Source organism: Muntiacus reevesi, chromosome 15, assembly GCF_963930625.1.
Source record: "Muntiacus reevesi chromosome 15, mMunRee1.1, whole genome shotgun sequence".
NCBI classification, from domain to species: domain Eukaryota; kingdom Metazoa; phylum Chordata; class Mammalia; order Artiodactyla; family Cervidae; genus Muntiacus; species Muntiacus reevesi.
This window is the reverse complement of record NC_089263.1, coordinates 6528187-6553803: the sequence shown is the minus strand read 5'-3', so window position 1 is coordinate 6553803 and position 25617 is coordinate 6528187. Positions and strand designations below refer to the sequence as shown.

General features: G+C 38.2%; 1 protein-coding gene across 1 annotated transcript in view; it reads right to left on the bottom strand.

The window, feature by feature from the left end:
• TTC23 (tetratricopeptide repeat domain 23) overlaps positions 1–25416 on the bottom strand; it is a 140911-nt gene extending 115495 nt beyond the window's left edge. Inside the window, exon 1 of the mRNA XM_065906944.1 lies at positions 25171–25416. The gene's annotated coding sequence lies outside the window, so the exon portion shown is untranslated. The remainder of the gene's footprint in view (positions 1–25170) is intronic.
• Between the last annotated feature and the right edge of the window lie 201 nt (positions 25417–25617).

Here is a 25617-nt window from a genome sequence, read left to right as displayed (position 1 = left end):
GGCTCAGATGGTAAAGCGTCTGCCTGCAATGCAGGACACCCAGGTTCAAACCCTGGGTTGGGAAGATGCCCTGGAGAAGGAAATGGCAACCCACTCCAGTACTCTTGCCTGGAAAATTCCATGGACTGAAGAGCCTGGTAGGCTACAGTCCATGGGGTTGCAGAGTTGGACACGACTGAATGACTTCACTTTCACTTTCTCCCCTAAACAGAAGAAAGTGTGGTAAAATTTGCTCAAGATGTTCTATTTTCTGATTATGAAAATGTGATTACTTTTAAATTACCTAAACTTAAATTCTTAGGTTTACAAAATAAAAGTATTTGACTGCTGCTACTACAGATTGTGATCAATGAAAGGATGGATGATAAAGTGGGAAACAAAAATTATTAAAAGACCAGGGTTCTGATTCTGGCTGTGCAACACAGGACAAGTAATTGAGCATCGCTCAACTTCATAGACTTTATAAACTTCATTTATAAAACAGGGGTAGACATACCTGCCTCTGTACCTCACATGGCTGTGGTAAGGGCCACGTGAGATAAAATATGTGACAATATAAAGAACATCAGTTCAGTTCAGTTCAGTCACTCAGTCGTGTCTGACTCACTGGAAGGAGTGATGCTGAAGCTGAAACTCTAATACTTTGGCCACCTAATGCAAAGAACTGACTCACTAGATAAGACCCTGATGCTGGGAAAGATTGAAGGTGGGAAGAGAAGGGGACAACAGAGGATGAGGTGGATGGATTGCATCACTGACTTGATGGACATGAGTTTGAGCAAGCTCCAGGATTTGGTGATGGACAGGGAAGCCTGGTGTGCTGCAGTTCATGGGGTCACAAAGAGTCAGACACGACTGAGTGACTGAACTGAACTGAACTTCTCTCTATTGACTCCTAGACACAGAAATAACAAAGTAGCTGCCATTTGTCATGTCCCCTGTTCTGTTGTTTTTCTCATGGTAGAAGAATAAGTATTTGTATCTATACCTCTCTTTCAAAGTGCATGGCTGACATAAAAGGATGTGATTTTCAAAACATCTGATTATGATGCTAGTATTTTATAATAATAAGACAGAAACGACACTGCCATTAAACTATGACTTACCATCAGTTGTAACGTGCACTCCAGTTTCAAAGATGTTTAAATGCCAAAAGAAATATGCATCTCCGAATCAGTGAAATGAGGAATGTTACTTGCCTGCCTTCTGAAAGCATTTCAGTCAGTGACCTTGTAGCAGTGGTCCCACATGGGACCTACGGTATAAGGGGCCTTTCCCTCCCTGGCTCCTGCCTGCACACTCCACTGAGACAGATGCTAGCTATAATAGTCCCACTCAGCAGTGGGTTGGGGGACTCTGGTGGGACCTTCTCCCAAGCAAGTGAGCAACTGTCAACCAGCAACCAGTTAACAGCCCTGTTCTGCCATTGCTCAGGGCCACTGAAGGCCCCTTCCCCTTCCTATTGTTATATACAACTCTGTATAATTCAGGATTGTGTTCAGAAGATAATTCAGGAACAACCCTGAATCCTGGCCGAGATAAGATGGTTTTTGGGAGACTTGAGTCTACCATCTCCTCTTTCTGCTAACCTCTGATTAAAGTCATCATTCCTTGCTCCAACAACTCATCTCTCGATTTATTGGCCTGTCATGCATCGAGCAGAACGAGCTTGGGCTTGGTAACAACCTTGCTTTCAATATGTGTGGCACCATACAATAACACCTTTAGCACAAAGACACATTTTTCAGTTCACTTACTTTGTGCTACACGTTTATCATCAGTCACTTTTCTTTTCTTTCTAATAGCCATAGCTGGGATTTAAATTTTCATTAGAAATCAGCCTAGGCCTACACACTGACTTCCCAAATCTCTCAATCCACTGGCCCACAACTCTCAGACAGACATACCCAATCAATTGATGCTATTCCTTCTGCCAGACCTGCCCAGTAGAATGCTGAAGCACATGATCAACACCAGATCAAAGTGAGAGGAAGTAGAGGTCTGAAGTGGGGACTCAGTCTTCCATTTCCAAAAGGTGATGTTCAGAAATGTAATAACTGGCATAGCAGGAGGACCAATCAATCTGTATAGATGACAACGATGTTGGAGTTAGCTGGGTTCTGAATGTCCCCCGCTGTCCCAGGTGTTACCCTTCAGGTGCTGACAGGTGGGGAGTTGTAGGGAGGCTGGAGAAGAGGCAGGAGCTCTCTCAGGGTACTGGCTCTTAGGAAATAATAACCACTATGACTGGATGAGAGTGTACTAGTTGAAAACCAATCTTGCCCATATGTTAAGCTGCAGTATCAAAAAGCTGTGAAATAGAAAAAGATCCCATAAAGATACAGAATACCAAAACTGAATAAAATGGAAACAAAATCTAAATGGAATTATAACAAACAAATAAATTGGTAACTGAAAATATCTACATAAAGTTAAACCTATGCCCAAATAGCTTCAGTTGTAAATTCTACTAAAACTTTCAAGAAAATAATAACGTGTATTTTTTGCAAGCCTCAGAAAAAAAGGGAAGGGAAGCCTTTCCAGCTTATTCTATGAAGCCACTATTATAGAATCAGGAAGCCACTTCCTGATACCAAGGCCAGACAAAGACAACACACAAAAACAACAAACCAATAATGTTTGATAAATATGAACACAAAAAGTCCTCAACAAAATATATGCAAAGTCAAATCTAGGGACACTTAAAAAGGATTATAAGTTATGACTGAGGGAGATTCATCCTGGGAATGTAAGGTTTGCTTAACATCTGAAATCATAATGTAATATACCATATTTTAAAAATAGATGGGAAAAAAACTGCATGATCATCTTGATAGATGAAGAAAAATTATTTGGCAAAATCTAACATCCATTTATGACAAAAACTTCTTCAACCTGATAAAAGATTTGATTTTCAAAACTTAAGGTCAAACATCACACTTAATGGTGAATGTTTGCATGCTTTCATCCCAATGCTGGAAACAAGGCAAGGATGTTTGCTCTCACCACTTGTATCCAAGATTGTAATAGATGTTCTAACCAGTGCGATAAGGCAAGAAAAAGAAACAAAAGGTATGCAGATTAGAAAGGAAGAAATAAAACTTTATTATTCAATGATATGATCCTATATGTAGAAAATCCTAAGGGATTCATATAGAAAAACAAAATAAAAAAAAAAAAAAACTACTAGAAACTACTGAACAAATTCAGCAAGGCTGTAGGATACAAAAGAAACAAGAATTGTATTTCTATCAATCTAAAAATGAAATTAAGAAAATATTTTCATTCACAAAAATAGCATCAAAAAAGAAAAAATATTTAGGGATAAACAAAGCAAAAAAGTTTGATTTAACTTTTTTGATTTAAAAAAAATTTTTTTTTATTTAACAAAAAGAAAGACTTTTACACTCAAAAACATTACTGAAAGTAGTCAACAATATTAAATAAATGAAGAGATGTTGTATGTTTATGGACTAGAAGCCTTAATAACACTAAAATAGCAATACTTTCCAAATATTGATCTATACACTTAATGTAATCTTTATCAAAATTCCAGCTGCCTCTTGCTGCCCCCAAGAATCTGACCTTAAATTCATATGGAAATGTAAGAGACCTAGAAGCTAAAATGATCTTGAAAAGAACAAACTTGGAGGAATTATATTTCCCATTAAAAAAAAATTACTACAAAGCTAAAATAATCAAAAGTGTGGTGCTGACACAGAACTGACATAAAGTTCAGTGGGATAGAGTGGAGACCTACTCCCCGCCACCCCAACTCGGGCATTCCCAGGCCCCTTGGCTGCATCTCCCGGCTGGGAAGTCTGATGTGGGGCCTAGGACCTTCCCAACAGTGCAAGGACTTCTTTGATATCATTGTTCTTCAGTTTGTGGGTTGCCCACCTAGTGGGTATAGGATTTGATTTTATAGTGATTGTACCCCTCCTACTGTTTTGTTGTGGCTTCTCCTTTGTCCTTGGATATGGGGTATCTTTCAAACTCATAGGCCCCTCAGAGTAGGCCCCCATGGAGAAGAGACCATGCTGCCTGCTCATGTGAGGGGCAGGCAGTTGGGGTGGCGAACATCCCACTGCCAGGCCCAGCGCCCCTGATCTGTATGCCCAGTGTGTGTCTCAGGCCGGGTTGCCAGCCTCCTCCCGCAGGAACAGGCCTGTGGCAGAAGCTGTACCTGGGAGGTACCTGGCTCCAGAGACCTAGTTTTGTTCTGTGACTCTCGATAAAGGGCCATACTGCCAGAAAAAAAAAAAAAATTCAATGGGATAGAACTGAGAATCTGGTTAATAAACAGTTACATTTACTGTCAGTTATTTTTTGAAAAGTATGCCAAGACAAAAAATTCAGAAGAGACTAGTCCTCTAATCACTGGCACACGCCAGAGAACTGAGCTGGAGCCTTATATCACACCATATACAAAAGCTAACTCCAACTGGGTCAGAGACATAAAAGGAAGAGTTCAAACAATAGAGAGTTCATAGAACATGAAACTATGTATATGCTTGGGTTAGGCAAAGATCTTAGAACACCAAAGACACAAGTGAAAAAAGGAAAAAATAGATAAATAGGGCTCCAACAAAATTAAAACTTATTGCTCTAAAAGACAACCCATGAAATGGGACAAAATATTTGCAAATATGTCATATGTCTAAAAAAGGAGTTTATTCAAAATACACTTACAACCCAATAATAAGACAACAAATAACCAAATTTATAAAATAGGCAAAAAATCTGAATAGATATTTTACCAAAAAAGATGTATGAATGACCAATAAGCACGTGAGAACATACCATTATATCTTCTTCCAGAGCACCAAAATTGCAGCTGGCTGTTGAACAACCATCAACAGGAAGACACTGGAACCCACCAAAAAGAGATACCCCACATCCAAGGTCAAAGGAGAGGCCACAACAAAACAGTAGGAAGGGCACAATCACTATAAAATCAAATCCTATACCTTCTGGGTGGGAGACCCACAACCTAGAGAACAATGATATCAAAGAAGTCCTTGCACTGTTGTGAAGGTTCTAGGCCCCACATCAGGCTCCCCAGCCGGGAGATGCAGCCAAGGGGCTGGGAATGCCCAGGGAATCTGATTTTGAAGGCCAGTGGGATTTGACTCCAGGACCCCCCACAGGACTGGGAGAAACAGAGACACCACTCTTGACAGACATAAACAAAACTTTGGGCATAGCAGGGCTGAAAGGAAAGGAACACTGACCCCACAGGAGACTGAGCCAGACCTACCTGTGAATGTTTGAGGGTCTTCTTCTGAGGTGTGTGTTGGCAGAGACCCACCACGGGGGCAGAGGAACTGGTAGCAGTGTTCCTAGGAGATATGTCTCAGTGTAGATTCTCTTGGAGGTTGCCAATAGCCCTACAATAGAGCCTGTAGACTCCAGGACTGGGTAACCTCAGGCCAGATAACAAACTGGGAGGGAGCACAGCCCTACCCATCAGCAGACAATTGGATTAAAGTTTTACTGAGCAAGACAGAGCAGGACCAGAGCAAGACCCAGTTTTCCCCACAGCCAGTCCTTCCCATCAGGAAGTTTGCACAGCTTCTTATCCTCATCCACCAGAGAGAAGACAGAAGAAATAAGAACTACAATCCCAGTCTTCAGAACTAATACAACAATCACAGAAAGCTAACTAAAATGAAAAGAAATAGGGTTATATCACAGATGAAGGAATAAGATAAATCCCCAGAAAAACAACTAAATGAAGTGGAGATAGGCAACCTCCCAGAAAAAGAATTCTAAATAATGATAGTGAAGATGATTCAGGATCTGGGAAAAAGAATGGAGAAGATGCACATGTTTACCAAAGGCTTAGAAGAACTAAGGAATAAAAAAACAGATATGAACAATGCAATAGAAGGAATCAATAGGAAAATAACTGAGGCAGAAAGACAGATAAGTGACCCGAAAGACAGAATGATGAAAAACAGAATATAGAAAACAGAATATAGAAAAAAGAACAAAAAGCAATGAAGACAGTATAAGAGATCTCTGTGACAGCATTAAATGCAACAATATTTGCATTATAACAGTCCCAGAAGGAGAAGAGAGAGACAAAGGATCTGAGAAAATATTTGAAGGGATAATAGCTGAAAACTTCCCCAACATGGGAAAGGATATAGTCAACCAAGTCCAGGAAGCACAGACAGTCCCAGGCAGGATAAACCCAAGGAGGAACACACCAAAACATAGTAATCAAACTGACAAAAATTAAAGACAAAGGTAAATTATTAAAAGTAACAAGGGAAAAAAGATAAGTAACATACAAGGGAAATCCCAAAATGTTGTCAGCCGATTTCTCAACAGAAACTCTATAAGCTAGAAGGGAATGGCATGACCTATTCCAATTGATGAAACAGAAGAACCTATAACCAAGAACATTCTACCCAGTTAGACTCTCATTCAGATTTGATGAAGAAATCAAGTTTTTTCCAGACAAGTAAAAGTTAAGAGAATTCAGCACCACTAAGCCAGTTTAACAACAAATGCTAAAGGAACTTCTCTAGGCAGGAAACACAAGAGAAGGAAAAGATTTACAAAAATAAATCTAAAACAATTAGCAAAATGGTAACAGGATCATACATATCAATAAGTACCTTAAATGTAAATGGATTAAATTCACCAACCAAAAGATATAGACTGGCTGAGTGGATACAAAAGCAAGACTGGCTTAGTGGTCTACAAAAGACCCACCTCAGACTTACGGACACTTACAGACTGGAAGTAAGGAATTGGGAGAAGGTATTTCATGCAAATGGAAATCATAAGAAAGTTGGAGTAGTGATACTCATATCAGACCAAATAGACTTTAAAACAAAGACTTTTATAAGAGACAAAGAAGGACATTACATAATGATAAAGAGTCCAATCCAAGAAGAAGATATAACAATTATAAATATATATAGACCCACCATAGAAGCACCTCAATATGTAAAGCAAATAATAACAAATATAAAGGGAGAAATTGTCAGTAACACAATAATAGTAGGGAACTTTTAATAGCCTACTTTCACAAATGTACATATCATCTAGACACAAAATCAACAAAGAAACAGTCTTTAAATGACACTTTAGATGGGTTGGGCTTAATTGATATTTATAGAGCATTCCATCCAAAAGCAGCAGACTACACATTCTTCTCAAGTGCACATGGAACATTCTCCAGGACTGACCACATGCTGGGCCACAAGGTGAGCCTTGGTAAATTTAAGAAAATTGACATCATATCAAGCATCCCCAAGAAACACAAATATGTGACAACTAAACAATATGCTACTGAACAACCAGTGGATCACTGAAGAAATCAAGGAAAAAAATCTAGAGATAAATGAGAACAAAAGCACATCGGTCCTAAACTTATGGGATGCAGCGAAAGCAGGTCTAAGTGGGAAGTTTATAGCCATACAATCTTATCTCAAGAAACAAGAAAAAGCTCAAATAAACAACCTAACCTTACACCTAAAACAACTAGAGAAGGAAGAACATACAAAACCTAAAGTTAGTAGAAGGAAGGAGATCATAAAAATCAGAGCAGAAATTAATGAAATAGAGACAAAGAAAACAATCACAAAGATCAATGAAAACTAAAAGCTGGTTCTTTGAAAAGATAAAATTGATAAACCTTTAGCCAGACTCATAAAGTAAAAAAGGGAGAGGACTCAAATCATTGAAATCAGAAACGAAAAAGGAAAAGTTACAACTGACTCCACAGAAATACCAAGGATCATAAGAGACTACCAGGAACAACTGTATGCCAATAAAATGGACAAATTCTTAGAAAGGCAGTCTCCCTATACTGAACCAGGAAGAAATAGAAAATAGGAACAGACCAATCACAAGCGTTGAAATTGAAACTGTGATTAAAAACCTCCCCCAAACAAAAGTCCAGGACCTAATGGCTTCACAGGAGAATTCTATCAAACATTTAAAGGAGAATTAACACCTATCCTTCTGAAACTTACAAAAATTCACAGAGGAAGGAAAACTTCCCAACTCATTTTATGATACCACCATCACCCTAATACCAAAACCAGAGAAAGATACCACAAAAAAAAAGAAAATTACAAGTCAATATCACTGATAAACATAGATGCAAAACTCCTTGACTAAATACTAGCTATCTGTATCCAACAATACATTAAAAAGATCATATACCATGATCAAGTGGGATTCACTGCTGGGATGCAAGGATTCTTCAACATTTGCAAATCAATCGATGTGATACACCATATTAACAAACTGAAGAATAAAAGCCACATGATCATCTCAATAGAAGCAGAAAAAGCTTTTGACAAAATTCAGCTCTCATTTTGATAAAAACTCTCTAGAAAGTGGGCGTAGAGGGAACAAAGAGAAGTGAAAGTCGCTCAGTTCTGTCCCATGATTTGCGACCCCATGGAGTGTAGCCTGCCAGACCCCTCTGTTTATGGAATGCTCCAGGCAAGAATACTGGAGAGGTAGCCATTCCCTTCTCCAGGGGATCTTCTAGACCCAGGAATCAAACAAGGGTCTCCCACATTGCAGACAGATTCTTTACCAACTGAGCCACCGGGGAAACCCAAGAATACTGGAGTGTGTAGCCTATCCTTTCTCCAGGGGATCTTCCCAACCCAGGAATCAAACCAGGGTCTCCTGCATTGCAGGTGGATTCTTTACCAGCTAAGCTACCAGGGAAGCTGTCAACATAATAAAGGCCATATATGACAAATCTACAGCTAGCATCATACTTAACAGTGAAAAGCTGAAAGCATTCCCTCTAAGATCAGGATCAAGACAAGGATGTCCACTCCCACCACTTCTATTCAACAAGTCCTAGTTACAGCAATCAGAGAAGAAAAAGAAGGGGAATCCAAATCGGAAAAGAAGAAACTGTCACTGTTTATAGATGACATGATCCTATACATAGAAGATCCTAAGTTTTCCTACCAGGAAACTACTAAAACTCATCAGTGAATTTGGTAAAGTTGCATATTACAAAATTAATACACAGAAATCTGTAGCATTTCTATACACTAAAAATGAAAGAATAGGAAGAGAAATTCTAGAAGCAATTCCATTTATCGTCACATCAAAAAGAATAAAATACCTAGAAATAAAACTACCTAAGAGACAAAAGACCCTCCAGAAACTGTAAGATGCTGATAAATTGAAGAAGACATAAACAGATGGTAAGATATGCCATGTTCATGAATTGGAAGAGTCAATTCTATCAAAATGACTATACTACCCAAGGCAATCTACAGATTCAATGCAATCCCTAGCAAATTACCAATGGCATTTTTCACAGAACTAGAACAAAAAAAATCTCAGAATTTGTATGGAGACACAAAAGAGCCTGAATAGACAAAGCAATCTTGAAAAAGAAAAACAGAGCTGGTGGAAACAGGCTCCCTGACTTCAGACTATACTACAAAGCTACAGTCATCAAAACAGTACAGTAATGGCACAAAAATAGAAATATAGATCAATGAAACAGGATAGAAAACCCAGAAATAAGCCCAGGCACCTATGGTCAATTGATCTAAGACAAAGGAGGCAAGACTATACAAATGCTGGAAAGACAATCTCTTCAAAAAATGGTGCTGGGAAAACTGCACAGCAACATGTAAAAAAAGTGAAATTAAATCATTCCTCAACTTCACACAGAAAATAAGCTCAAAATGGATTAAAAACCTAAATGTGACATCAGATACTATAAAACTCATAGAGGAAAACATAGGTAAGACACTCTCTGACATAAATCACAGCAATATCTTTTTCTATCCATCTTCCAGAATAATGGAAATAAAAGGAAGAATAAGCAAGTGGGACCTACTTAAACTCAAAAGCTTTTGCATGGCAAAGGAAACAATAAACAACAAAAAACCCCACAGATTGGGAGAAAATATTTGAAAATAATGTGACCAATAAAGGATCTCCAAAGTTACAAATTGTTTATGATGCCTAATAGCATTAAAACAAACAATCCACTCAAAAAATGGGCAGAAGATCTGAAGAGACATTTCTCTAAAGATGACATACAGATGGTCAACAAGCACATGAAAAGATGCTTAACACTGCTGGTTATTAGAAAAACACAAATCAAAACTACAATGAGATATTAACCTCACATGGCTCAGAATGCGATCATTAAAAAATCCACACACACACACACAAATGCTGGAGAGGGTGTGGAGAGAAGGGAAGCTTCCTGTTGGTGGGAATGTAAATCGATACAACCAGTAAGGGGAACAGCATGGAGGTTCCTTAAAACACTAAAAATAGAGCTACCATATTACCTTGCAATCCTAGTCCTGGGCATATATCCAGAGAAAAACATGGCTCGAAAAGATGTATGCACCCCAGTGTTCATTGGAGCACTGTTTACAATAACCAAGACATAGAAGCAACCGAAATGTCCATCAACAGAGGAATGGATAAAGAAGATGTGGTACATATATCTATATATCTATATCTATATCTATATCTATATCTATCTATATATATACAATGGAATATTATGCAGCCATTAAAAAGAAAGAATGCATTTGCAGCAACGTGGATGAATGTAGAGAGTGTCATACTGAATGAAGTCAGTCAGAGAAGGAGAAACATCATATGCCATCTCTTATATGTGAAATCTAAAAAGAAATAACACGCATGAACTTTCTTATAAAACAGAAAGAGACTCACAGACCTAGAAAACGAACTTACGGTTGCTGGGGGAAAGGGGTAGTTAGGGACTTTGGAAAGGTCATGTACATACTGAAATATTTAAAATGGATAACCAACAAAGACCTATTGTATGGCACATGGGACCCTGCTCAATGTTATGTGCCAGCCTGGATGTGAGGGGGCTTGGGGGAGAATGGGTACATGTTTGTAAGGCTGAGCCCTTCGCTATTCACTTGAAAATATTGTTAATCAGCTATACTCCAATACAAAATGTTTCTGGTGTTAAAGAAAAAGAAATAGAAAACGTACTGTTATTAGTCAGTAAGAAAATGCAAATCAAAACTATAATGAAAATCACTTCACACCCATCAGAGTGACTATAAACAAAAAGACAGACATTTAAAAGTGCTGGTGAAGACGTGGAGAAGTTGGAATCCTCACATAACACTGTAGGAATGTAAAATTGTTAATTCACTTTAAAAAGCAGTTGAGTGATTCTTCAAAAAGTTAAACATATAGTTTCCACATGACTCAGCAATTCTACTTCTAGGTATACACCCAAGAGAACTAAAGGCACATTCACATAAAACTGTGTAAACATCTTCATAGCACTATTATTTATAACAGTTAAAAACTGAAAGTAGTATAAATGCTTATCAACTTTAGAGTGGATAAAACCAAACAATGTCCATACAATGGAATATTATTTAGTAATAAAAATGAGTGAGAATGGAACTGATTAAGATGGTGGAGTGAAACTGAAAATCACTCAGCCGTGTCTGACTCTTTGCTACCCAGTATTCTCCAGGCCAGAATACTGGAGTGCGTAGCCTTTCCCTTCTCCAGGGGATCTTCCCAGGGATTGAACCCAGGTCCCCGCATTGCAGGCAGATTCTTTACCAGCTGAGCCACAAGGGGACACAAAACTCACCTCCACCCATAAATATATCAAAAATACATCTAAATGTGGATGATTCTGACTGAAAATTAACTGGAGACTGGCAAAAATACTCCTATATAAGCAAGCCTGTAAGAAAGATCCACACTGAATCAGGAAAGAAGAGAAGACATGAAATCAAGTCAGTACTCGATTCAGAGGAAAAGGGAGATCACGTGAGTAGCAATCCTCCCTGGGGTGTTCATGGTTTGAGCAACAATATTGGGTGTCCGAGGCTTGGGGTCTGACACAGGGAAGGTAAGTCCCCACAGCTGGTTGGAGGACCGCTGGAACTAAGAGGAGGGCTGTGGGAAGCCTGAACTCCACTCACGAGGACAGTATGCCCACTTGCTCGCTCCCAAGGCACAGCAGAGGAAGCAGACTGAGGGCTGTGCAAGTGTCTGGCTGGTTTCCCACAACCAGCCTGAGCTGAGTGAACATTCCAGTCTTGCTCTGGAGCCTAGCTGTGATATACAGACTTGGCTTAGACCTGAAGAACCATCGAGAAGGATAGGGGCAGCCACTGTTTGTGCTGAAAAAGGAAGCTCATCAGAAGAGCCCCGTCTCTGTCTGCAGCTGGACCACCACAGCTCACATCCTGACACGTGCTGAGAGCCCATACAGGCCTGCCTGCTCTGTGGGGCATCCATTTTCACACTGCAATGGGGGTGGTAGAGGCTGTGGGGAGGGCCCAGCCCTCACAGACAAAGGACACTTGGGCCTGAAGTGGCACGTGAGCATGGCAGCGGGCAGCCATTCCTACTGCTTACACAGGCAGTTCATCAAAAAGCAGTCCAGATACCTGACCCCAGCTGGATGGCCACAGCCCTTGCCCTGACACGCCGAGTGACCACACCAGCCCCTCTTGTTCCAGTGCAGCTCCCCTCTGGGGCAAGAGTGCCAGTGCTGGGAGGGAGGAGAGCAGACACCTGAAGGGAACTGAGGCAGCTTGGACCTGAGCCTTGAGGTTTCTGCTCCAGCAACTTAAGACCTTCTCCTGCCTTCAGTATGCTGGGAAAGCCACTGAGCAGAGGGGAGGCCTCAGCTCACAGCTGGCTCTGACTCTAGCCACTCCGTTTCTAGTCCAACCCCTTCCCAAGACAATAGCTGCCAGTTCACCCTGAGCAAAGACATGACTTCTGTTCATGCCAAATCTAGCTCTCCCAACAAAGCCACCAGGGACACAGACTGCAGAGGGATGCTCCCACATAAGGCCACCCCTTCAAGACTGAAATAGGTAACTATTTCACCTAATTTCATGGAAACAGAGAAGTTAGATAAAATGAGAGGACAGGAGTATTTGTTATAATTGAAAGAGAAAGAGAAAATCCTTGAAAAAACTACAAGAGAAACAAATATAAACAGTTTACCATATAAAGAATTTGAAGAATTGGTAATGTTAGGTAGGAAGTTAGACAAGAGTGACAAGAGGGTGGCCTGGCTGAAAGAGATGCAGGCTGATCTCTAAAACCATCCCAGACACACCCAGGAGAGCTCACAGATATGCTACAAAAATAACCATAGAGACTTTTCCAACTCCTGCACATGCAGCCCTAGGCACACAGTGGATACAAAATAAGCACAGGGGCTTCTCCAAGTAATCTTAGGAAACAAGGAATCCATTAAGGGTTTATAAAAACTGTATATTTGATTATAACAGATGTAAACTGAATTATGGGGAGACATAAACAACGCAGACTACTGTTATATAACTTACAATTGTTAATCAGCCTTGAGCATAGGCCCACTTGCACTCCGCTTCATTGACTGGTTACGGGTACAAGCCCTATTTTGCACAGGGCATGGCCAACAGGAAGAGTCTGGAAGTAAAAAAACAAGGAAGCCAAGAGAGAAAAAAAGAAGATTTCTTTGGGGCCAGCCTCTTCTCATGTCTTGGGAGTGTCTGTCTAATAAAACATCTGTCTGCTTCAGCTGAACTGAGCTGTTAACTTGTGTGTTGTTTTAACCCTTTAGATTGTTGTTCCAAATTTTTGTTGCAACAAGGCAAGAACTGAGGAAGAGAAATAAACTGACCTGGTATTAATGAGAATTATAACTGAATAAAGAATAGATGAACACATGAGAATTTTAACAAGGAACAAAAAAATATTTTAAAAACTGAAGAGTACAATAACTGAAATGAAAGACACGCTAGAAGGAGTTAAGAGACTGCATGATACAGAAGAAAGTGCAAGTGATCTGGAAGAGAGGATAAAGTAAATCACCCAATCAAAATAGCAAAAATAACAACAGATTCATAAAATGAGAACAATTTAAGGGATCTTTGGGATAATAATCATGCTACCAATGTTCCCATTACAGGGTTCCCAGAAGGAGAAGAGAGAGAGAAGCGGATTAAAGATTTATTTCATGAAATTATAGCTGGAAACTTTCCAAACCTGAAGGAAACAGATATCCAAATACAGGAAGCACAGAGGGTGACAAACAAGATGAACCCAAATAGACTGATACCAAGAAATGAACCACATGGACCACAGCCATGAGCCATGCCGTGAAGGGCCACCCAAGACGGACAGGTCATGGTGGAGAGTTCTCACAAAACATGGTCCACAGGACAAGGGAATGGCAAACCACTTGAGTATTCTTGCCATGAGAACCCCATGAACAGTATGAAAAGGCAAAAAGATAGGACACTGAAAGATGAACTCCCCAGGTTGATGGGTGCCCAATATGCTACTGGAGATTAGTGAAGAAATAACTCCAGAAAGAATGAAGAGACAGAGCCAAAGCAAAAACAACACCCAGTTGTGGATGTGATTGGTGATGGAAGTAAAAACAACACCCAGTTGTGGATGTGATTGGTGATGGAAGTAAAGTCTGATGCCGTAAAGAGCAATATTGCATAGGAACCTGGAATGTTAGGTCCATGAATCAAGGTAAATTGAAAGTGGCCCAACAGGACATGGCAAGAGTAAAAATAGACATTTTAGGAGTCAGCGAACTAAAATGGACTGGAATGGGTGAATTTAACTCAGATGACCATTATATATACTACTGTGGGCAAGAATCCCTTAAAAAGAAATGAAGCAGCCATCCTAGAGTCCAAATGCAGTTCGAAATGTCCAGAAAGTCCGAAACACAGTCCAACAGAAGAGTTCAAAAAGTTTGAAATGCAGTATTTGGTTGCAATCTCAAAAATGACAGAAGGATCTCTGTTTGTTTCTAAGGCAAACCATTCAATATAATAGTAATCCAAGTCTACGCCCTGACCAGTAATGCTGAAGAAGCTGCAGTTGAATGATTCTATAAAGACCTACAAGACCTTCTAGAACTAACACCCAAAAAAGATGTCCTTTTCATTATAGGGGACTGGAATGCAAAAGTAGGAAGTCAAGAAATACTTTGAGTAATAGGCAAATTTGGCCTTGAAGTACAGAATGAAGCAGGGCAAAGGCTTATAGAGTTTTGATAAGAGAATGCACTGGTCATAGCAAACATCCTCTTCCAACAATACAAGAGAAGACTCTACACATGGACATCACCAGATGGTCAATACCAAAATCAGACTGATTATATCTTTTGCAGTCAAAGATGGAGAAGCTCTATACAGTTAGCAAAAACAAGAATGGGAGCCGACTGTGACTCTGATCATGAACTCCTTATCGCCAAATTCAGACTTAAATTGAAGAAAGCAGGGAAAACCACTGAACAATTCAGGTATGACCTAAATTAAATCCCTTATGATTATACAGTGGAAGTGACAACTAGATTCAAGGGATTAGATCTGACAGACAGAGTACCTGAAGAACTATGGATGGAGGTTTCTGACATTGTACAGGAGGTAGTGATCAAGACCATGCCCAAGAAAGGAAAAATGGTTGTCTGAGGAGGCCTTACAAATAGCTGTGAAAACAAGAGAAGCGAAAGGCAATGGAGAAAAGGAAAGATATACCCATTTGAATGCAGAGTTCCAAAGAATAGCCAGGAGAGATAAGAAAGCCTTCCTCAGTGACCAATGCAAAGAAATAGAGGAAAACAATAGAATGGGAAAGACTAGAGATCTCTTCAGGAAAATTAAAGACACCAAGAGAATTTTTCATGCAAAGATAAGCACAATAAAGGACAGAAACAGTATGGACCTAACAGAAGCAGAAGATATGATGAAGAGGTGGCAAGAATACACAGAAGAACTATACAAAAAAGATCTTCAAAACCCAGATAAACACGATGGTATGATCACTCACCTAGAGCCAGACATGCTGGAATGCAAAGTCAAGTGGGCCTTAGGAAGCATCCCTACGAACAAAGCTAGTGGAGGTGATGGAATTCCAGTTGAGCTATTTCAAATCCTAAAAGATGATGCTGTGAAAGTGCTGCACTTAATATGTCAACACATTTGGAAAACTCAGCAGTGGCCACAGGACTGGAAAAGGTCAGTTTTCATTCCAATCCCAAGGAAAGGCAATGCCAAAGAATGCTCAAACTACCGCACAATTGCACTCATCTCACATGCTAGCAAAGTAATGCCAAAATTCTCCAAGCCACGTTTCAATAGTACGTGAACCATGAACTTTCAGATGTTCAAGTTGGATTTGGAAAAGGCAGAGAAACCAGAGATCAAACTGTCAACATCTGTAGGATCATGGAAAAAGCAAGAGAGTTCCAGAAAAACATCTACTTCTGCTTATTCACTATGACAAAGACTTTGACTGTGTGGATCACAAGAAACTGTGGAAAATTCTTAAAGAGATGGGAATACTAGACCACCTGACCTGCTTCCTGAGAAATCTGTATACAGGTCAAGAAGCAACACAGTTAGAACTAGACATGGAACAACAGACTGGTTCCAAATTGGGAAAAGGAGTACATCAAGGCTGTATATTGTCACCCTGCTTATTTAACTCATATGCAGAGTACATTATGAGAAACGCTGGGCTGGAGGAAGCCAAAGCTGGAATCAAGATTGCCGGGAGAAATATCAATAACCTCATATATGCAGATGACACCACAATTATGGCTGAAAGCAAAGAAGAACTAAAGAGACTTTTGATGAAAGTGAAAGAGGAGAGTGAAAAAGTTGGCTTAAAGCTGAACATTCAGAAAACTAAGATCATGGCATTTGGTCCCATCACTTCATGGCAAATATAAGGGGAAATAAGGAAACAGTGGCAGACTTTATTTTGTTGGGCTCCAAAATTACTTCATATGGTGACTGCAGCCATGAAATTAAAAGATGCTTGTTCCTTGAAAGAAAAGTTATGACCAACTTAAGCAGCATATTAAAAAGCAGAGACATTACTTTGCCAACAAAGGTCCATCTAGTCAAAGCTATGGTTTTTCCAGTAGTCATGTATGGATGTGAGAGTTGGATTATAAAGAAAGCTGAGTGCCAAAGAACTGATGCTTTTGACCTGCGGTGCTGGAAAAAACTCTTGAGAGTCCTTTGGACTGCAAGGAGATCCAACTAGTCCATCCTAAAGGAAATCAGTCCAGAATACTCATTGGCAGGATTGATGCTGAAGCTGAAACTCCAATACTTTGGCCATCTGATATGAAGAAATGACTCACTGTAAAAGACCCTGATGCTGGGAATGCTTGAAGGTGGGAGGAGAAAGGGACGACAGAGGATGAGATGGCTGAATGGCATCACCGACTCAATGGGCATATTTTTGAATAAACTTCGGGAGTTGGTGATAGGGAGACCTGGCGTGCTGCAGTCCATGGGGTTGCAAAGAGTCAGACACAACTGAGTGACTGAACTGAACTGAAGAAATATTATGACTAAAATGGCAAAATTTAAAGAGAGAATATTAAAGGCAGCAGGAAAAAAAACAGAGTCAAATACAGGGGAACCCTCCATAAGATTATCACTTAATTTTTCTAAAGAAACTTTGCAGGCCAAAAGGAAGGAGTGTCATATGCTCAAAGTGCTGAAAGGGAAACATTCTGTATCCTAGGATACTCTATTCAGTAAGACTAGCATTTAGAATTGAAGGAGAGATAAAGAACTTCTAAGAGAAGCAAAAACTGAAAAAATTTATCAATACTAAAGCTACCCTCTTAAAAGAAATGTACCAAGATCTTCTTTAGGTGGAAAAGAAAATGTTACAACAAGAAGTAAGAAACTAAAGTCAGAATCACTCAGTCCTGTCCAATTGTTTGTGACCACATGGTTAGGGGTCGCCAGGCTCCTTTGTCTATGGAATTCTCTAGGCAAGAATAGTGGAATGGATAGCCACTCCCTTCTCCTGGGGATCTTCCCAAACCAGGGATCCAAACTTGGTCTCCTGCATTGCAGGCAGATTCTTTACCGACTGAGCCACCAGGGAAGCCCAAGAATCTATAGGAAAGGAAAAATGCCACTAGTTGAATACCAACCACTTAAATAAGGTAGTATGAAAATCAAAAGAGAAAAATTGTAAAATCAACTACAATGATAATAATCAGTAAAAGGATAAAAATGAAGATGTAAAATATGACATCAAAAGTAAAAATTTTCAAGTGGATGGAGAGTAAAAAATGTAGATCTTGTAGAATGCATTTGAACTTAAAGGACTAGCTTTAAAAAAACATATGGATATAGTTACAGGTTAATACATATAGGTAACCGCAAATAAAAACCTATAGTAGATACACAAGAACTAGAGAGGAACACAAGTGTACCACTAAAGAAAATCATCAAACTACAAAGGAAGTCATTAAAAAAAAAAAAGAAAAAGAAATAAACAGAGAACTACAAACAACTAGAAAAGAATTAATAAAATAGGAATAAGTACATACCTATCAATGATGATTTGAAATGTCAATGGACTAAATGCTCCAATCACAAGACATAGGGTGACTGATGATAACAAAACAAGATCCATCTATATGCTGCTTATAAGAGACTCAGTCGAGAGCAAAAGACACACACAGACTGAAGGCGAGCAAATGGAAAAAGTTACTTCATGCACCTGGAAATCACAAGAGAGTGGAGACAGTAAAACTCATATCAGACAAAATAGATTTAAAAACAAAGTCTATAAAAAAGATAAAGAATGGTATCAGATAATGATAAAGTGAAAAGCAAAAAAAGAGGATATCACACTTCTTAACATATATGCATCCAACCCAGAAGCACCTAAATATATAAAGCAAATATTAAATGACATCAAGGGAGAAATTGACAATAATACAATAATAGGAGGGGATTTTAACACCCCACATACACCAATGGACAGATTATCCAGACAGAAAATCACCAGGGCAACAGTGGTCTTAAATGACACAACAGACAAGTTGATTTTTAGAGATATCTAACAGGATGTTCATGTGTGCATGTTCAGTTGCTCAATCAAGTACAACTCTTTGTGATCCCATGGACTGTAAGCTGTGTGGCTCCTCTGTCCACGGAATTTTCCAAGCAAGAATACTGGATTGGGTTGTCATCTCCTAACTTCAGGGGATCTTCCTGACTCAGGGATCAAACTCACATCTGCATCTCCTGTACTGGCAGGCAAATTCTTTACCACTGAGCCACCTGGGAAGCCCCATCTACAGGCCACTGCAACCTCAAACAGCAGAATACACATTCTTTTCAAGTGTGCATGAAATGTTCTCTGAGATGATCATAAACCAGGCCACAAAACAAGTTTCCACAAATTTAAAATGATAGAAACTATATCAAGCATTTCCCTGATCACAATGGTATGAAACTATAAATTGTTACAGGAAGAACAATGGGAAAAGCACAGACCTGTGGAGGTCAAACAACACACTACTAAAACTCCCGCCTCTCTTATGTCTACTGCATTGGCAGGGGGGTGCTTTACCACTAAAGCCTCCTGGGAAGCCCAGTCACTAGTAGTGATATTGAATTTGTAATTAAAAAAATCCCGAGAAACCAAACTCCAGGACTGAGTGGTTTCAGAGGGGAATTCTGCCAAACATATAAAAAAGAGCTAATACCTATTCTTCTCAAACTATACCAAAAAATTTAGGGGGGCAGAACACTCCCAAATTCATTTTCTTGAGGCTGTCATTACCTTTGTACCAAAACTAGACAAGGATAATACAAAAAAGGAAAATGACAAGCCAATATTTCTGATGAAAATAGATTTAAAAAGCCTCAACAAAATATTAGCAAGCCAAATTCAACAATATATAAAAAGTATCATATACCATGATCAAGTGAGATTTATTCCAGGGATGTAAGGATGGCTCAATAATTAGAAATCAATCAATATAATAAACCACCTTAATAAAAGAAAGGATAAAAATCACAGGACAATCTCAATAGAGAGAGAAAAAAGCATTTGACACAATTCAACATTCTTTCATGGTAAAAACTCTCATCAAGGTTTTTATAGAGTTATCATATCTCTACATAATGAGGCCATTTATGACAAACTCACAGATAACATACTCATTGGGGAAAAACTCAAAGTATTTCCTATAAAATTAACAAGACAAAGATGTCTACTCTAACCACCTCTACGTAACATAGTATCAGAAACTCTAGGCACACCAATCAGAGAGGAAAAAAAAAATAAAAGGCATCTAAATTGAAAGTGAAGAAGTAAAACTGTCACTATTTTCAGATGACATGATACTATACATAGACAACACTTTTTAGTGTCCACCAAAAGAACTAATAAATGAATTCAGCAAAGTTGCATAAGATTAATATACAGAAATCTGTTGTTTTTCTATATACTTATAATGAACTATCAGAAGGAGAAAGAAAATAATTCCACTTAAAATTGCATCAAAAAGAATAAAATACAAAATAATTAAATTAACCAAAATGGTAAAAGACCTAAACTCTGAAAACTATAAAACAACGATGCAGGAAATGAAAAGATATCGTGTGTTCTTGGATTCAAGGAATTGATACTGTTAAAATGTTCATACTACCCAAAGCAATCTCCATATTTAATGTAACATTCATCAAAATACCCATGAAATTTTTCACAGAATTAGAACAAATAATCCTGAAATATATATGGAACAACAAAAGATCTTAAATTGCCCAAGTAATCTTGAGAAAAGAAGAACCAAGCTAGAGGTATCACACTTCCTGATATCAGACTACTACAAAGCTACAGTAATCAAAGCAGCATGGTACTGGCAAAAACAGAATAGAGAGCCCCCAAAATAAACCCACACACTATGGTCAATTAATTGACAACAAAGGAGGCAAGACTATACAATGGAGAAAAGACAGTCTTTTCAATAAGTGGTATTGCGGAAACTGGACAACTATGTGTAGAAAATGAGATTAGAACATGTCCTCACATTACACACAAAAATAAACTTACAATGAATTAAAGATCTAAATGTAATACCTGAAACCATAAAACTTCTTAATTAAAGAAAACTTAGGCAGAATGCTCTTTGATGTAAATTGTAGTAATATTGTTTTGGATCTGTCTCCTCAAGTAAAAGAAATAAAAGCAAAAATAAACAAATGGAACCTAATTAAACTTGAAAGCTTTTTTGCACAGCAGAGACAACCACTGACAAAATGAAAGATGAGCTACAGAATGGGAGAAAACATTTGTAAATGATATGATCAACAAGAGGTAACTATCTGAAATATATAATCAGCTCACATAACTCAGTATCAAGAAACAAACAACCCAACTGAAAATGAGCATAAGAACTGAATAGACATTTTCCAAAGAAGATATACAGGCACATGAAAGGATGCACAACACTGTTAATCTTTAGAAAAATGCATATCAAATACACAATGAGATATCACCTTACACCTGTCAGAATGACTATCATCAAAAAGACCACAAATAACAAATGCTGGTGGGGATGTGCAGGAAAAGGAATCTTATATATTATCGGTGAGAATGTAAATTTGTGTAGCTACTATGAGAAGCAGTATGGAGGGTCCTCAAAAAACTAAAAATAGAACTACCATAAGATCCAACAATAATTCCATTTATATATCTGAAGAAAACAGAACAAAATATACATGCACCCAATGTTCATAGCAGCATTATTTACAATAACCAAGATTTAGAAGCAACCATTAACAGATGAATACATAAAAAATTATGTTGTATGTATACACACAATGGATTATTACTCAGTCATAAAAAAATAACGGAACTCAGCCACTTGCAACAACAAGGATGGACCTAGAGGTTATTATGCTTAGTAAAATAAGTCAAACAAAGACAAATACCATGCTATCACCTACATGTGGAATCTAAAAGATATAAGAATTGCACGAATATAACAAAACAGAAACGGACTTAAAAATATACAGAACAAACCAGTGGTTACCAGTGCAGAGGGGAAAGCGGGGAGGAGTGAGATACGGGTATGGGGTTAAGAGATATAAACTACTATGTATCAAATAAGCAACAAGGATATATTGTACAGCACAGAAAAATAAAGCCATTATTTTATAATAACTTTAAATGGAGTATAATCTATAAAAATCCTGAATCGCTATGTTGTATACTTGAAAACTAATATTCTAAATCAACTATACTTCAGTAAAAAAACAAAAGGAATGAAGGACCAACACACACGACAACATGGTTAAGTCTCAAAAACCTTATGCTGAGTGAAAGAAGCCAAATGCAAAACATCACATATTGTATGATTCCATCTGTATTAAATGTCCAGAAAAGGCAAGTCTATAGAGACAGAACATTTATTGATTGCCTGGGCTAGGGGTAAGAATGAGGAGTGCTTGCAAATGGGCATGAGGTATCTTTTTACAGTGATGGACATTTTTCTAAAATTGGAATGTGGTGCTAGCTATACAACTCTGTAAAATTTTCTTTAAAAAAATCAGAGTTATATCCTTAGAGTGAGTTTTATAGCATGCAAATTATACCTTACTGTTAAAAAATAGATATGAAACCACCATGCCTTTTTATATGCCATTCTGACTTTAAACAATAAATCTTCTAACTACAAGACTTTTATAAGATAGGGCAGGCAGCCCTGATCCACAAAAACAATATGACAGAGGTTCCCAAAAGATTGAAAACCAATCTTAATATTCAGGCTCTACACATAAATGAGTCACATGGCATTAGTGCCTGACATCTAATAGGCTTCAATATATGTTTACTGGACAGAAAATTAAACCATCTTTACAGTATGACTTTCCCCCAAACATATCATCCACTTGATAGATGAAATGCAGTTGATTAGGGCATTTTTTCCTTAAGAAAACTTCCATGAAACACCAACATCTCCAGGGAAAAAGTTGTCTTAGGTAGCCAGAATCATTTATTAGGCTATGATGAGGTAAGATACTAACCCTTATGTGCTACAGACCCACTTGATTTAGTAGTGGGTGTAGATGGAGGTGGGGAGTGGGAATGTCTGATCCAGAGTCTCTCAAGAGACCTAGGCTGGCCAAGGTTTAACTGTACATCAACAGGAGTCATGGCAGAGTAACAGAGATGGAAAAACTGTGCATGGGCTTTTCACTATCATTGCCCATACATGACCCAACTCACATGCACTAACATTTCATTTGCTCCCTAACTGCAAAGAGGGCTACATACCCAGGGAAGTAAATGAAATACTTGGTGAACATTGCAGTCTGCCGCATCTGCCATCAAGGGGCCTTGTCTCAGGATTCTTTTCCACAGCTAAAGACAACCTCCTTCTCCATCTAACTGATTAAGAACCACTAATCAAGAATTTAAGACTGATGACCTTCAGATTCTTTGAAGCAAATTCTGAAGCAGGAGACAAACATTCTGCTTGGTATCGCTGAAGCACTTTGCTTTTTGGAGAGGAGGTGGTCCTTGATTCACTTTTTTTTTTTTGCCCACTACTGGAAGGATATCATCTGGTACATGGTAGCAGTTCATGGAGAATATGGAATTGAATTTTGTCTCAGAGAAACAGGTCAGGTGAAAGCCTACAGTCTGAGTACAAATATCTCCCATCTTCCCATGGTATTCTTCAGTCACAACTTTTATTTGGTTGACATTCCCTCAGTTCAGTTAAATAGAACCAAGAAACACAGGTAAATTCTGAGGGAAAAGGAGCAAAAACTGATGGAATGTAAACAATCACTTTTACTGTTTTATAGCACCACAACTATCACCTCATCTATAAATAATATTGTTATAAATTATACCTAATAATAAATAATGTAAAAATTTATATTAGTAGTGCTAAACAAAAAAAATAAGATCAATGAAAGAAAGAAATGCATCAAGATTTATGTTATTCAACCATGTGATGGTATTTGGAGAAAATGTCTCATGAGGCTGCTACCAATATATATTCCATTATTTATAGTATTAATATTTTAGCCCCTTAGCTTCTGGTCTCTGCTCTTGAAATGTCATTCTTATCTTTTTCAAATATTACCTTTAAAATCCAGGACCAAACTCCTTAATTCTGGCAGTTTTGACTTTCTGTGTAACATTCTCATGCTTTTTTTTTTTTTGAAAATTAAAACAAGATCCCCAAATGAAACTTCTGTTGCCTCAGAGTTAATTATTCTTTATGCTGCACATATTTGCTAACAACTCAAACACTACCTGAGATGCTATTTCTTTTCTGACTGAAATTTCTACAAAATTTCTACTGAAATTTTGCCCATTGTTCAAGCCCCAAATGGGTCTTAACCCCACCGTGAAATTCTCCCTGAATATTTCTGCTTTACTGGCCTAAGCACCTGAAGAACCTATGGTCTGCAACAGTCATCTGTGCCCCAAGAACTATCCAGAAGTCTTCATTAAACTTTTTGAGTCTCCTTCTCCCAGGTAGATAGAGTATGAGCTTCTTTAGAGACTGTATTTCATCATTTTATATCCCCATATATGGATTAATAGAGGACACTCAAGAAATATTTATTGCATACCTACTCTTGAGTTAGGCCTGTAGAGGAATAAATGTGCCAGTGGGTCTATTTATTAGCTGAATTAATGTTTGAAGAATCATTAAGTTTCTATATTTTGGAATTTTACATTGGGCTGGATTTTTTTAAAATGCTGTTCCAAATTAAGCTTTAATATACATCATCCTCATTTATCAGTATTTCCAGAATTTATATTTTAGTTTTAGTGAAAATATCATTCTTGAAAATATAAATGCTGGACTTGGTTTTTGAGAATTTATCCTTACATTCATCACCTTCTGATTCTATTTCATATACCAAAATTATGTTTTCCCTTGTCATTAGCAGATTTGTCCCTAGATCTCCAAATCTACATTTATACACAAAACTTGGGTCCAAAGATGATATCTTTTAACAGCTGGATTGCCTATTATGCTAGGTATGATAATATACAAACAAAAATATCTATTTCTCCTAATAATTACAATAACATTATTAAGTGTTCCTCTAAATCCATATTAATGCAATAATAAACCACAGATTCTTGGAGTATAAAATAATCTTTAGTAAATTTTATTACCTTGTTCCCTTTACCATTCCAAAATCCATTGCTAATCTGCGAATAATGTTCTTTATAAAAGAAAAACACCCTCTGATAAACCTTCCTCCTGCCATTCTTGCATTATGCCAGCAGTTTATTTGCTTTTCCTTTGACATCTATGCCTTTAAAACTAGCAAAAGGAAAAAATCAGAAAAGTTTAACTCTCACATCTCTCACTGTGTCGTAAAATCCTTTGTCAATTACCCTGTGTGCTTGAGAGTTGTCCGTTTCTTTTTCGATCGAATTACACAGTTGTCTTGGCAGCCTGATTTACCAGTTTGATCCAACGCTGTACTGGTTTTATCAGTTTGGTGATTCTTTTTACAGATTGAGCACCATGATAAAAGTCTAAAGTTGGGCAATTCCAGGCTAAATTGGAGCAGTCTTTTCCCGTAAAGCGACCTGGTACCACACTAAATTCCAGGGAGAATGAATGACAGATTATGCACCAATAGGGAGTGGAGAAGAGTATTTTGTCTAAGTTTGCAAACCAATCCTTGGGAGCCAGAGGAAGGAATTTTAAAACGGGGGTTGGTCTTTTCCTTGGAATTTTCTTAAAGTGGTATCACTGCCCGTTGATGTTAAAGTTTACCAAAGACTGCCGAATTACTGGTT